The sequence below is a fragment of the Puma concolor genome, chromosome A1, assembly GCF_028749965.1.
Source record: "Puma concolor isolate L17-30 chromosome A1, mPumCon1.1.hap2, whole genome shotgun sequence".
Lineage (NCBI taxonomy): Eukaryota > Metazoa > Chordata > Mammalia > Carnivora > Felidae > Puma > Puma concolor.
Genome location: NC_141667.1, coordinates 181,618,784 through 181,629,535, shown reverse-complemented (window position 1 = coordinate 181,629,535; position 10,752 = coordinate 181,618,784).

The window sequence follows — 10,752 nt, the reverse complement described above, 5'->3', positions numbered from 1 at the left end:
AACTGTCAATATTTAGGAAATTGGGTTTGGAGTATACAGGAGCTCTCTGTATATTGAGACTAGCCAGTACCCTAAATTGTTTAAGTTAACTCCTTAAAATGAATCTTTTTCTTTTTCTGTGTGTGTGTGTGTGTGTGTGTGTGTGTGTGTGTGTGTATAATCTCCAACCTAATATACATCTTAATATCTATCTATCTATCTACCTACCTACCTACCTACCTACCTATCTTTCCTCTCTCCATCTACCTATCTTTCCTATTGTCTTATTTGTTCTGTTTCTCTGGAGAACCTTTTCTGATACAAAGAACACTAATATTGTTATTCTCTAGTTTGCTGTGGTGTGTGCATATTATGGGATATTCTAATTCTGCAATCCCTGTATCCTTGAGAACCAGGAAACACAGTGTGGAAATAAGGAGACACAGATTCAATATAGAAGAGTTTCAGTAAAAGCCCTGTAGTTTAGTATTTCAATTGAAACTGTATGAACACACAAAAGTGTGTGTAGCGGGGGTGTGGGTGTGGGTTTGGGTGTGTGTGTATTATATATTTTCCTATATGTAACCACTGAGAATAACTAAAAATGTTGACCAGCATAGTAGCAAAGAGCATTCCTAGTGGTCTAATTCTGGTCATAACATGACATCTCATACTTTAAAAATGTAGTGCTTTTTAGAGAAATGAATAATTCCGGTTCTGGGCAAAAATAAATGTATAAGATTAGCCTGAGTTTCCTGTTAAATCAGATATCAAAAAGCTATTAATGTTTACTGAGATACTGTCAAAGGCTGGAAAGCCAGCTTGAAAAGGTTTCTGTTGTCAAAGAACACCATTTGACCCCATTAGGAATAACATTTGCAATGCATTAAAATCTATCAAGTATGTTCAAATTTATGAGTTTATAATGATATTAAAGTATTTTAAAATCTCTATAGGATAATAGGCTACCTTTACAGTATCTTCAATATAGAAAATAAAACACACAAAGAAATAAAATAAAATAATTATACTGTCTTTTCTTTGATATATACCACTACGCAACCAAAGAGTAGAAAAGGGTAGGTGACTATTTATAAAATTATTCCATATGGGGTGCCTGAGTGGCTCAGTCGGTTAAGCATCGACTCCGGCTGAGGTCATGATCTCACGGCCTGTGAGTTCAAGCCCCGCGTCAGGCTCTGTGCTGATAGCTCGGAGTCTGGAGCCTGCTTTGGATTCTGTGTCTCTTCCTCTCTCTGCTCCTCCCATGCTCATGCTCTGTCTCTCTCTGTCAATAATAAATAAACATTAAAAAAATTTAAAAAAATAAAATTATTGCATATGTAAATAAAAATATGTGATAGGATTAGAATATTACAAGTTGTCAACCTCCAACAAATTAATGGATCTAGCAATGAACATCAATGTCTTCTAATACTGTGTTCACCTCATTAAAATTCATTAAACTATTTTTTATTTTGTATATTTTTCTTGTATCTGTGTTTTATTAATAATAAAAAGGTTAACACTAAAGAAGATAGTACCATGTTAGTGATTATATCAATTATCTCATCAATTTAATAAAAATTGACTTATTTAAAGGAGACACTTTATACCTTTACATAATTGCAGGGCAGAGATATTTTATGCCCCTCTAATTATTTGAGTTTCATTAGGGAATGTTCCATTAAACATTTTTAAAATCTTCATTTGCAATTATAAAATTTTAAAGCATACTTTTTATTCTTAACTATTAATTTAACTCTCTTCTGTAACTTAGTGTAATTTCTAGGTTCACTTTTTATGCATTGACTGAGTATTAAATTATTCACCATAAATACCATTTCTATGACAGAATATTTTGGTTTGGACCTACCTATCATCCTAAATTCCTTTTTGGAAATATCTCCTATACGCCCACTCTTGCAGGCTATATGAGCAAACAGTGTCTCCCTCTGTGGCACCAAGCTTAGGACATGTCATCCACATTTAGCCAAGGCAAGAATGAAATCCTCGCATCCAGAGTGTTTTTACTGGTGGAACACCACATAACACAGTATTAGTAAATGCATATATAGCACTAGCTCCTGGTCACAGTGGTTATTTCAAGAGTAGACATATTATCTACTTTGTAAGCAAAGTAAACATGATGATTATATGATAATACTAAAATAAAAGCTCTCTTATTCTGCTAGCTTGATACCTAGGAGATTTAGGATTGGGTCTGAGGGCAGAAATTCTGTCATCACTTAATGCTGGAGAAAAACCATTATGAATAGAAACATGAGATAAAAAAAAAAGCACACTATTTCTGATGACAGTGTTTGACACCCAGATTAAGACAGAACTGATGACATTCTTGGCTTTTCATTTAAATAATATGGTAATTGCCTTTTTTGTGTAAGTCAATTTGAGTTGGGTTTTGTGACAATTGCACTATTATATTTGCCATGTTCCATTCAAGTAATGGCATGTCCAAATAACATAATTGTTTGCTATGACAGTTGTCCTCGAATGTGTTCGAACATATCAGAGAAAACTGATAAAAAATGTTTACTTAAAATATTTTGTCAAACACTGTGGTAGATAAATAAAATTTGACAAGATCATTGTTACATTTAGAATCCTACATCTTTGTTCATTTCTTTTTTTTTTTTTTTTTTAATTTTTTTTTTCAACATTTATTTATTTTTGGGACAGAGAGAGACAGAGCATGAACGGGGGAGGGGCAGAGAGAGAGGGAGACACAGAATCGGAAACAGGCTCCAGGCTCTGAGCCATCAGCCCAGAGCCTGACGCAGAGGCTCGAACTCACAGACCGCGAGATCGTGACCTGGCTGAAGTCGGACGCTCAACCGACTGCGCCACCCAGGCGCCCCTGTTCATTTCTTTTAAAAGGCTTATCAGGGCACCTGGGCGACTCAGTCAGTTAAGCATCCGACTCTTAATTTCGGCTCAGGTCATGATCTCACAGTTGTGCGATCGTGTTCCAGGCTCAGCATGGAGCCTGCTTGGGATTCTCTTTCTCCCTCTCTCTCTGCCCCTCCCCACTGCTTAAAATAAATAAATAAACATCTAAATAAAATAAAATTAAATTAAATTAAATAAAAGGCTTATAATCTCTACTATGTGAAGTACATAACACCAGATATAAGACATGTGATCCATGTGGGACCAATTTAAGACTGAAGGGATATAACAGGAAGAGATAAACAGTTGAAGAAGATAACATTTGGTTCAAGAACTTTATGATCACACACACACACACACACACACACACACACACACACACACACACGTTTTATGAAAATGTTAGGTTTGAAATTGTTACTTGTCTACTTCTTTCCTTTGATTATCTTACCTCTTCCTCTTCTACTACTACCCTGAATACAACCTAAAATCCAATCTCTATGCACACTGTCTGGGTACAGAACCATATAGCTTTGACTGGGCTCCCTAGAAGCAGGAGTTGGAACTCAGGAGTTGGAAACTCCTTCAAAAGCTTTAGACGGACACTCTCAGAAGACAGGGAGTGAATGAAACAGGATAGATCAAGGGTGGACAAACTAAGTAAAATTTAGTTCTTAGCTGGGGATTAGTTCGCCTGAATCACTTGAAGTTTTGGAGCACAATTGTACCACAGCCTTACTCCTTCTTGAAAGCAAGGGGGAAGAGATGCTCACCCTACGCCTCACTCAGCCGCTGGTTGAAAACGTCTGCCCCCAGTAGCAGGGATGCATGTAGCTTCCAGGGGGGAAAGCACTTGGCAAGGCACAAGGCCAATTCACTGGAGAAAAGGTAGCTGTGAAATGGTGTGAACCAACACTTGTAGCAATTAGGGACAGATATGATCATCAAAGTGGATCTAGCAAGGCATCCTCAGTGTCCAGGTCTCCATGTCCATGCAGGTTACTACAATTGCAGGAATGCTCTGTCTCCCACCTAAGCTGCCTATCACAGCCTGTTGTGCCAGAGAAAGCTGGGCACTGCTAATTTGTTGCTTACACAGCACTTTGACTATGTCTTTATGATCACTTATTGCGGTATAATATAGTAACTTGCTTACAAGGTGTCTTCTCCAGTCTGAGAATTAATTAAAGATAGTAATTAAGTCTGTAATCTCTATTTCCCCAATGCCCAACACAGTGATGTAATCATATGTTATTATTGATTGCACATATGTTAATTTTTAATTCGTTGAAGTTGCTGACAAAACAACAAAGACAAAGCTGAAATTTTGGATACATAGACCAATTGATATAGAATGCTTTTTAGAGGTGACTCTCTGAGAGTAAGTAAACCATTGACCACACAGGCGACCTGGAAGTTCCTTTAACTCTCAGTTTCTTAATGTGAGAAACAAGGATGATAAATATTGCTACAGATCTGTTTCTAGGACTAATTGAGATAATGTGTATAATTGATATAAATGTATGTAATGTACAATGAGTAGTGAATAGTAAGTATTGAACATATGCCAGGTATTATGTAGCTTGCATTTCCAATGATTTTGCTAAAAACCATAAATGATTGTAAGAAAATTTTAATGTCTCAAACTCATGATGAAATTTAATGCTTTAAGTATTTTTTAAAGAGTGAAGAAAAGAAGGGGAAAGGAAGAATTTGATATTTTCTGTATCTGTGTTTTATTAGATATTTGAATTTGTGGTACATGACAGAATATATCATAGATATTGCTGTTCTTTCCTGCAGCTACTGGTATCCTTCAGATATATACATATCCTCTCATTGCTGAGGCTAGAATTTGTCCTGGCTGAGGTCAGTTTAATTCATTAATGTCATCATGTTATTGGTCCCTAAAGGAGAATTTCACATTTTAATCTCAAATAGCTCTCTCAGTTTATAAAAGATATTTGAGGGGTGACAGAAAACATGAAAAATAACAAAGACATAACTCCTGCAGCTTTCTTAATTAATTTGATTTCTTTAATCAATTATTCCACAGGATTGTGTTCACTACAGCAATGATTCACTCTGCTAGAGAATTAGCAAAGACCATCTTATTGTTGCTGAGATGGTTTTTGATTGTTGTTTGTTGTAACCTAAAAATGTGTTTTCAAGAAATAAAGGCTCCTGATCCTGAATTATGTCAAGAATATTTCAAGATATTGATTATTAGAATACATTGTCACTCTTCTGAAATCTTCACTAAGGAACGTTGTTAGAAATTGAAATATCTAATCACAGATAAGAGGATTATATTACAATTTGTTTTTATGCCTATTTTCATCTGCTTTACTCTTCTTTTTGGCTTTATTCTTTCTTTGTAACTTCTTATTAATCAAAATTTGAGAATATGTGGATTAAAGATTTGATTGATATGTGGAATTCAGAGAATGTTAAGCACTGCTCTCATTTTCTGTTTTTACTAAAAGTTCTGAATGAATTAAACATAGAGTAAAAAAATGTGTTGGATTGAAACATGGTTGGTCTAAAATACTGTAATGTGTGTCTGTGTGCATGAACTCTATCAAAGAGCAGAAACATAGAAAGACCACCAACAATGGAGCTTGGACAAAAATGCATGTCTTTAAGTTGGGTCTCTATATCTTACTTTTCCTTGATTACTATTGCATATCTAGTATATAGAAGAGAACTTGGCTCTGAGAAGTTGCTTGTTGAATGCTTGTCAACTGATTGACTCACAGATTGACCTAATAAGATACGCTTTCATGTAAATAAAAATTAAAAATGTAGAAAAACCATACACTGGTTTTTTAATCTGTTAGTCTATTTAGATTTTCATAAATCCATTGTCTAATGCTTTTGTGAAACATGTCAATCTTTGTTTTGGCCTTTTGCAAACTTCAAGGTTAATTGTGCATGGCAAAAAAAAAAATTTTTTTATTCATTCATTTATTTACTCAATCTGGTGACAAATACTTAGTGAATCCTTATTACTTGTCTGAGACTATGATAAATATGGAGTGAAAGATAACAGAATTCTAAATATATACAACAAAAATAGAAGACTATCAAACATTAATAGGCAACATATAAAAATTGAAAACTAATACAGATAATTCAGGTCTACTAACTGATGACTTCCATTACATGACCATATACGCTACAGTATTAATATCATAAAAGGGTTAAAGAAGGCGGAGCCAACGATGTCACAAATGTTCTAATCCTACCTTCAAAATGCAACAAGCAGAATGGATGTTGTAGAATAGCTTCCGAGAGCTCATTTCTATTCTTGTTTCTCACCTACATAATTCAATGAAATAAAGCACTATAAAACAGCAGGTATTGAAAGGTGTTTTTAAAGGTCCAGTCATCACAGGTGCATACAATTAAAATACTGAATTCACCAATTTTGGCCCATCCTCCAAATTCTACTTCTCAATTCTCAGAGTTCATATTGTATATCTATCCTACATTGTTTTTGAATACTTTTTATTTCCCAGGTTCTGTTCTGGGAAATATTTCCTAGGCACGTTATGAACAAGATCTATAAAGTTTTTACTCTCGGGCAACTTGTATTTTAATTGGGAAGACAAAATAAATCTAAAATTAAAACAATCTGAGGCCAGAATGAGTGCTGTAGAGAAAAATGCAGGAAAGCAGTCAATAGTGGAAAGGCTACTTTAGACAGTTAGCAGGGATGGCTTGGTAAGGAACCAACATTTAAGGAAAGTCCTAAATGATGTGAGTGGGGGCATTGCTTGCTAGGAACATAGTGTTTATAGGCTCTAAAGTGGAAATTAACTTGGAATAAAATAGACACAGGAAAAATGCCCCATTGTGCAAAAGAAGGGAGCCTTAGGGAGAGAAGGAAATAGGAACAACAGTTATCTTGGCTATTGCTAGACCACCATTTATTTGCCTTTTATAAATGAGGCAAGCCTTAAAAACATTATAATATTCTTCCCCTTTCTTTGTCAACCCCAGCCTTTTCCCCTTAAATAACAAGTCTATTCCCAAATAGCCCAAAATTTGGGGCTTCTTTTTTCACTGGTCCAATTAGCCCTAAGACCTAGTCAGAGACATGGGAGGTCTAAAGCTATTCCTGGATCAAGAAATTACTCTTTCTGAGGGATTTAAAATTTAGTAATGCATAAATCAATGCTTCTCTGGACAGAGAATGTATATTGATATATTTACATTTATATTGATTCCAGTCAATATAAAATTATGTATAAACAGCTCACTTTAAAATAAAATGCCCTACCCCTCTGATCCTTGCAGTAAGATAATGTAGATTTCACTTCCCTTCTTTAAGAGGGGGAAATTATTAAACGTTTGTTAAAGAAATTTTCTAAGCTTATGCTTTTCATCTTCCAAGTGAGATGGTCACAATGGAGCTTCAGATAATATTCTGTAGGAGGCAGAAGAAGACTTCCATCTCTCTGACCACATTCCCAAGAGAGAGTTTTCAGTTAATTATTGAAAATAGAGTCCTTATTCTTCTGTACACTCACAAACTAGAAAAATCTTTGACCATCCTATCATTTGGTCTTTGCTCTTGAAAGATACCCACAAAACATTCACGGTCATGATACTGACACTGTAAGAGTAAATACAAAAAGAAAAAAAAAATCCAGTTGGAAATAAAGGAAGAGACCCCAACTCTACCCTCACTTCCCTTTGCTTATTTACTTTAGAACATTTAAAAATGTAAGTTTTTTCTTTGTGAAATGTATGTAAATCTTTTTAAAAGCAAAATCAGCATCTCCTCAGTTTTAAGACCAAGAAATGTCCTTCTGAAGGACCTGGGAAACTTCTTTTTTTAAACCCAATCATCAAAGCAGATAGCATCCCTATCTACCACTTTCTGTGGGAAGGTAGGTGCCTAACTTTAGTGGGCACCTTCATCCAAACTGCAAAACTACCTTCTGTCACTAAGATAAAAGAAGTTCGGACACCTGGGTGGCTCAGTCAGTTGAGCATCTGACTCAAGATTTTGATTCAGGTCATAATCTCACAGTAGCGAGATAAAGCCCCACATCTGGCTCCTCTCTGGACATGGAGACTGCTTAGGATTCTCTCTTGCCCTCTACCTCTGCCCCTCCTCCTTCTTTCTCTCTGTCTCTGAAAAGAGAGGGAGAGAGAGAGAGAGAGAGATTTGTTCTTTCTGGATAAAGCCACTTAGCTCAGAGAGATTCACCCTTATTACCAGCTAGCGTTCAGATACACTAGGTGCTATTATTTATATTAGATTTATATTGAGTACACACACATATGTAAAGAGTTGTATGTGCTTAGCTATAAAAGAGTATGATTTCTTTCAGTGTCTGCAATTTCTTAGCGCATTGCCTCAGATGTACATCATATTATGGTTTAATGCTTATCCAACAATAAAACTGCTTTCTTTCTCTTCTGACTTGTTGGCCAGGTTTTCTGGGTTAGGAAAAGACTTTGGTTTTCAGTATATTTCTCCAACAATTCATAGACCACAGATCTGGAGCCAGGGCTAAGATTGAGAAGTTCTGTGTTGTTTGGGACTAACAAAGCAGGAGCTGACAGATATTCAAAGAAAAAACAGTCATCAAGTTGAGGAAAGGTATTATAAGAGTGTGAATCTGAAGGTGCCAACACCGGTTCAGGAACTGAGAAATGAATCAGAGATATAATGATGCATTCCAAACTGTGATTTGAAGACTGCACATAAGGAGCTGTAGCAGAGGGACGGCGACTTCAGCTGTGACGAAGAGTGTGGATATTGCTCAGAACATGGTTGAGGCTCTTCTGGGATCTTGCACCTAGTGAAAGCAAAGTCCTTCTTATTTAAATTTTTTTTCCAGGAATAAAGGCCTTTATGTCCATATACTTTTCACACTATGCCAGGGGGAGAGAATTCAAAATTCCAAGATAGGCTCCCAAAGAACTCTCTCTGTTAAATAAGCAAATCTTTGAGTTGATCATTTTATTTTATTTTTTCAAATTGAAAAAAATTAAGATAAATTCAGCCAGTGAAAATAGATTTGAAAGTTTATAGTTTTTCTTCTTTCCCCTGACTTTATGTTGGCAAAGAGAAGGCAAGCAAGTATGTGGACATTTCAAACATGTAATCAGTATTTTTCTTGCCATTTTTCCTTTGCTGTAAGGGGCTTAAAATGTAAGTCCTTTAAATTAATAACCTCAAGGGACTTCCACAAAATCAATGTATAAACCACATATTTTTTTTTCGGAGGGAAAGCAATTATTACCGACATTTATGTCAGAAGAATAGACTTGTGTTCCAGGTTTCTATGGATGGGATTATAAATTCTAAAGGAATATTCTCAAACCATAATACCTCAATTGGCTGTGTATCCTTATTGGCAAGAGAACCACACAATGTAGCCAAAGTCTGGGAAGATCAACAAAAACAGAGAGAGCAAGCAGGTCAAAAAATAAATAGGATTTGTTGTCTAACAGCAGGGAGAATTTGTGCTACACTCTGGCTGATGTTCCCTGATGTATGAGCAGACACAAATTCCCAGGTGTGTGTGTGTGTGTGTGTGTGTTTCTTTTCTGCACCAGTAAGAATTAAGCCATAGTTGTCCTTATTCATAATAGTTCTACAGGACTGGGATTTCTTGAGGTTTGCAATTAAAAGTGTGACAGGAGATATAATTTGAATAGAAAAAATAACTTTTATTTTCATGTGTGTGTATGCATATGCATATAGTATTTATTTTCTTAAAAGTCAAATAATTCAAAGTTGTACTTAATCCAAGCTCATTATAATTATTTCTATATCTGTCTTGCATGCTAAAGAAACAATTTAAATTTCCATTCTTATTTCTAACATCTCATGAAGTAAAAAAATAATAATAATTCAGATTGCTCTAAATGACTTTGACTTTTTCATAATGTGAATATCTTGTATGTATGTTCAATTACCTTATTTTGCATAAATATGACATAATTAAACTTTATTGCTTATAATTTACACCATGGTTAATCATAGCTGAAAGGCCATGCTTGCATTCCACACAGTGCTTTAAAATAAAATGCCTTTCCAAATGAACAAATGTTCAGTATTAATAATTGCATTTGGAAGTGCTTTTATCCAAAACTACTTGTATGATTATTCTAGAAATAGTCAATGTCAGAAAGTGGCGTTTTAATGGATAAATTACTTTCTATAATAGCAAACCATTTACTTAGTGGAATAGAGAAGATTTGGGAAAGTAACTCCCCATCAATAAGTACAACTTTTGCATGTAAATTTGTATATTACTGAAAAAAAACCTTGCCATGTTTTTTCCTTTTAAATAATTGACCGCTTTAGTTTTATATCTCAACATTTTTAAAACATGAAAGTATTTATTAGCAAACAGCTGCACATCTGACGCACTTAAAAATAAGTAAATAATGTGGATCATGATCACATTTCATTGAAGTATAAATTTGTCATTTGGCAATTTATCTATCCATTATGGAAAAGATACCAAAATAAAATAATGTTATTAATGAAACATTTTTTTCTGGTTTTTTTTTTCTGGAATATATGAAAAAATCTGTAGCATACTCAGTTTTAAAGGTATCATGATGTTCAACAAAACGCAAATTTACTTTCTGTAGGCAAGTGGTCAGCTTGCGGTTGCTGCTAAGGAAAGACAAACCTCGGGGAGATGACCAAGCCCTTTCTACCACCGCTTCCCTGCACTGACCCTAGTTTGCAGATAGCAGGACCTCAGGCTAAATCAGCACTGCCCTACTCTCCTATAGTAAGCTAAGGAGGGTAGAGTCAGGAAAACACACACACACTAATTATTAAACAAAGATAATTGAGTATTGGTGATTGGCTAAACATAACAG